At 33.0% G+C, this 5,416-nt stretch overlaps 1 long non-coding RNA gene across 1 annotated transcript; it reads right to left on the bottom strand.

Annotated features, from left to right (window-relative positions):
- Nucleotides 1–2,230: 2,230 nt before the first annotated feature.
- LOC149481663 (uncharacterized) lies at nucleotides 2,231–3,534 on the bottom strand. Its single transcript, XR_016316781.1, has 3 exons — nucleotides 3,204–3,534; nucleotides 2,834–3,110; nucleotides 2,231–2,678 (listed from the first exon to the last, which is right to left on the bottom strand). It is a non-coding gene; the product is annotated as an uncharacterized LOC149481663 (long non-coding RNA).
- Between the last annotated feature and the right edge of the window lie 1,882 nt (nucleotides 3,535–5,416).

Genomic DNA, 5,416 nt, shown 5'->3' with positions numbered 1-5,416 from the left:
TTTGAGTGTTGCCACTCGAATTTTTACAATGAATTTTCATCAGTTTTAACAAACATTAATTATTTCGTTAATTTAATTATTTCATTAGTGGTTGATTAATGAATCAACCACTTATTTAAAAAGATCAAAGTAAACTTTAGCTAGTTATAATTATTTAGTAGTTTGAGGGTAGTCGTTTATCGTCGTTGCGCCGACACGGCCATACTGACAGGCGGTGCGCGCTCTGCACCAGCCTCTTTGTAAATGTCTCGTTGTAAAAGCAGGTCACTAATGCGCTGGACTGACCAAGTGAAATCTGCTATAGGAATTTGTGTATCAGACTGCACCAGACAGTCTAGTAACAGGAAGACATGGCGGGAGATCGTGCGGAAAGCTGTGTCCACCTCCACTACCAATGTGGATGTCTCAACGTGACCACGACCACTCTGCCAAGAGTGAATCGACAAAGAAGAAGAGAACGATTCTCGGCGTATTTTGTGTCGGTTCTCGGAGAGTCTCGAAGGTTCTCGTAGATTTCTCGGAGGTTCTCGTAGATTTTAAGTCTAACACGGTCATACTGACAATCGTACGTCCTCGTACGCCTTTTCTCGTATTACAACACTACGGTAGTTCATCTCGGGATTTCAAAAACACACTGCCTCGGCCACACTGACTTTTCAGAATACTGAACACTCCACATGACAGACACAGTCCGTTCGCGTATCATGTGATCAACACCTACTCATTTGTGATATAGGCAGATTCTCGAAGGTTCTCGTAGATTTCTCGGAGGTTCTCGTAGATTTATGCTTATCACAAAGAGAGGCGCAGCTCAGATAACACACACAATTCCTTCGATGAACTACACTCCCGTTACAATTATCCACGTAACAAACTTTTACTTTACACAACGCACGAAAAAACACAAACGCCAGTATGCCGTTACAAAACTACGTAAACGATAACATTTAAAAATAGAGAGCTTGAATTCTATCCCACTTCTGATGACGGAAGAAGAGCCCGAAAGGCTATTTTTAAAAAGAGTGACGTCAGCAATTCTGACGTCACCATCATCAGGGCAGGCGCTCACACTCGAAGTAGAACGCCCGTGGGTATTTTTACTGCCTTTTTGATCTACGTGGAAATTATAGAGAGAGCTCCGAACGCTCCGACGGCCGGCGAGTGAATGTGTTCTGTGCCGTCGGTCGCTCGTATTTAAAGCAAACAATGACTCACAAGAATTAGTTTGAGTGTTGCCACTCGAATTTTTACAATGAATTTTCATCAGTTTTAACAAACATTAATTATTTCGTTAATTTAATTATTTCATTAGTGGTTGATTAATGAATCAACCACTTATTTAAAAAGATCAAAGTAAACTTTAGCTAGTTATAATTATTTAGTAGTTTGAGGGTAGTCGTTTATCGTCGTTGCGCCGACATATAAAATAACAATAGTATTTGCTTGGCGGGTCAAAATTTTAAAAATGTCCCGCCGACAACCAGTCACTTGGCCAACCAAAGTGGTTGCACCATGGACAATTTGGTTGTCCCTAGGACAATAATTATATAAAACTTATACTTTAACAGTTAAATAGTTCATGTTTTGTTTATTACTCGGCTGTTTCGGGAACACATTTTTATTACGCGATTTTATGTCTAGTTTAATTGTAATTTTAACATTTCAAAAATCAAGACGACTAAGATGTCCCCATATGAAAATCACATTATACTTTATTCATTCAGTTATATCGAGAATCAGTTCATTTTAATTAAGTAAAATCAATAATACGATACGTAACAACCTCGCCTTAATAGTTTTTTTGTAAAAAATATCACTATTTCCGCTTTACTGAAACTTTTTTATATATGAAACATTGTTTGGTTGTTCAAAAGACATCATTCGTTTCAATTTTAATAAAAATATTTCGTATTTTGGGTGTAAATAGAACAAATATCAAAATATTATTTATTATTTAATATTAGAAGAATTTATTTTAATTCTGAAGGGAATTTAACATTTAAAAAAGTACTATTGTGTAAGTTGTCCAAAGGACATTATTTCCCGTGAATAGATCGGTTCGTGAAGTTAAATCCACAAATGTATTTAATCAACATCACTGCTACCTATATAATCTTAATCTACGAAGAATTATCTTCTAAATGAAATAGTAAAATGCTGAAAATTAAGTTAAAAAAAAAATACGAGAAAATTATGATCGGGACCTTTAAAAATTGATTGACCCATTAAATTAAATAATATTAAAATCAAAAACAAATTCAATATTCTTAAAACTAAAACAAACACTTAAAATAAATTAGAACATATAAATCCTATAAAATTTAAAGATTAAAAAGTAAAACAACTAAAGACAGAGGACAAAAACAAATTCAATATTCTTAAAACTAAAACAAACTCTTAAAATAAATTAAGTACATATGTAATTATAAATCCTATAAAATTTAAAGATATTAATCTAAAATAAACGCTTAAAATCATTTAACACAGTAAATATTTTACATCAGCTCTATAAAAAAAATAAAATGGTCACAAATCCAGTCACAGTCGCTCCATTTCTCTTTTATGGAGTAGTTTCTCACATTCATGGAGGAGCTTTTCCCTTTCCCTTTCTCGCTCATGGAAGAGCTTCTCTTGCGTCTCCTCCAGTGCAAGGAGTCTCTGTTCAACTGCCACAAATTCTGAAATATACAGCTGGGTTAACAAACAATTGAGAGTCTGAAATATACAGCTAGGTTAATAAACAATTGAGAGTCTGAAATATACAGCTAGGTTAACAAACAATTGAGAGTCTGAAATATACAGCTAGGTTAACAAGGTGCAAGTTCAAACTTACTTTCTTCCACTTATCTTGTGATTTATGTACCCCACCACCAATTGAATTTAGTAAGACTGTCAGCCTTGCCCATATTTCGTCGGCTTTTACTCGACCCTGAAGTCTCCACTGAGGTCACCATACCTATAGGTAACACACACCAACGAAGCACTTGGTATTGATATGATTTCATTGTTTATTATAAGAATATTGAAGTAAGTTTGGAAACAAAACTGTATTTTTTTTATAGTACCTTTCCATGAATTCTATTAGAGCAGAAAATTGCTCCGGGCTGGCGCTGAAAAATAAGTACACATTTTAATAAATTCAATTTAAACCTTGAAGACATAATATATTTTTATGCATCATTGCAAATGCAAAACGAACTTACCTCTATATGTATTTTTATAATCTAAAGCAAAACCTGAATTTTTTAATTCACTTCAATTAAGTAAATTTATTGACTTTCTACTTTTTCGGCAGTTTAATTATTGAATTATTGAATATTTTTCAACATTACTAATGTCAAACTGAATGACAGTTCACAGTTTGACGTACCCTGACTGACGTTAGAATTCGAAGCCATAGACATTAGCGTACGATCCAATAGAATGAGCGTTCGCAAAGTTGTAATCCACTTGGCTACCTGTCGTATAGCGTATTCGATAAGACGTCAACGTTTGTAGAAAGAGAAACGCTATGAAGCGTAAGCCACTTGACTAGGCCCCAAGGTATGTTTAGGTTAAAAAATAAAATCAAAGCAATTTTCATTTTACCTGGAATATTGTTGGCATTCTTGAAATGTAACTAAATTTGTCATGTTTTATTTAAAAAAATTTATACAAAAACGACCCGTGTACGTTTAAGTATGAAATTTTAAGTAAGGTAACCCTGTTTTCTCTTGAGATTTGATTCTCTGATTGAAACATATTTCACTGCTTCACCCCATTTTTAATATTAAACGAGAATCTTTATACTCCATAAGTCCATAACATAATATTATGGTGTCTACAATATTATAACATTAAATTTTCCGAGCAAAATGTTGAAAACTTGTAATTGTTTCATAAATTCAACAGGCGCTTTAATAATAGAAGTCTATTTTTTTCTGCCGCGGCCGGAGGTGAATATCGTGCCATGAGTAAAAGGTACTTAGGAAGTACTTATTATGTTTTTAAATGTATTAATTTTTCCCCATTAATGTTAAAGGATATGATTATGATATCATGATAATAAAACATAAACATATGAATAGGTACTCATCTATGCAGACATCCACGTATTTCCTTACATGAAAGGAAAATTGAAATATGAAGCAATCCATCACCATAGGAGTGACTCTACAGACTCAAGAGTGATTCACTTCCATCCAGTTTTCTATAGTTTGTTTGGCTAATAGGATATTAGAGAACGTCCACATTGAATTAATTTCCCTTTAAAAAGATAACGATTCCAATTTTAATAAATAATAGTACAACTAAGATTCGAGCTATATTATTTTATGTTATTGGCAACTTGTTATACGCTGGATTATTATTATACATTTTTTTACACCTAAATAAGTTTAGTCAAGCAATTTGCAAAGGTAAAAGGGAAATCAACGTCTTGATCTAATATTACGAAACGTCGTTATGAAAAATAAGTACATTCGGCAGTATCCTGTGTCGACAGAACAGGTAAAGTGGAAGCAAAGGGTGCTAATGGACACGCTAAATTGAAGGGAAACGCAATTTTCAATCTATTTGGAGCTCGGGATATGACCGGAACGCCGAGGGAAAATTCCACACGTTACTCCGTGGTTTACACAAGATTTATACCGAAAATGTGTTTATTAGTCTACGTTTTAGCATATAATTTATTCAACTGGTGCGGATTTTGCTTGTCAAAATTTGTTGTAGTCGTGGGCTGTTTTTTTCATATTTGTAAAAGGGAAAATTCAAAATCCAAAAAAGGTACCTAACAAAGTGTTTATGTATTTTCTTGTTATTTGAAGTTACTGCAACACAAAACTAATCTTTTGTCTAATTGAATATACAATATCCTACATGGCTTCATTATAGTATAGTATTGTGTGTGCCTAGAGCTATGTAAGTTCAACATATTCAATTTAAGTTCTCAACTAAGCGTATTCTCAAGTCATTAGCTCTACAGCTGTGGTTCAACATATTTAAATTACTTTATTGCAAGTTGAAGGAAAACAACAACGTAGGTAACAATATAATGAGTGTATATAGGTATAATATATAATCATTTGATTTCACAATATCTATAGGTATTTCTCTAGATATTCTCCATAAAGTCAATTTATTTATTTAGTCACAAGAAACAGGTACATGATACACATTTATTATTAAAATCATCGTTAACTCAAGAGAATTCTCATTGAATTTAAAAACGCAATACTATCGCATTTTTATCGTAGTTACATTGATTGATTCATTAAACTTTAATCAAATACTCAACTTTCTCAATCGAAATGTATAATAAAGTAACCTGCAGATATTTACAGAGAACAATGCATCGACCTTACAAGATTGAAATTGAAAATTGAATCAGGGTTTTCTGTTTCTATTGGAGAGTTGAATAAAACACATTATAATATAA

The sequence above is a fragment of the Colias philodice genome, chromosome 16, assembly GCF_061535455.1.
Source record: "Colias philodice isolate Cphi_HAF_F1 chromosome 16, ilColPhil1 Martin Lab GWU primary, whole genome shotgun sequence".
NCBI classification, from domain to species: Eukaryota; Metazoa; Arthropoda; class Insecta; order Lepidoptera; family Pieridae; genus Colias; species Colias philodice.
Note: the sequence above shows the minus strand (reverse complement) of the source record. Positions and strands in the feature narration are given on the sequence as shown.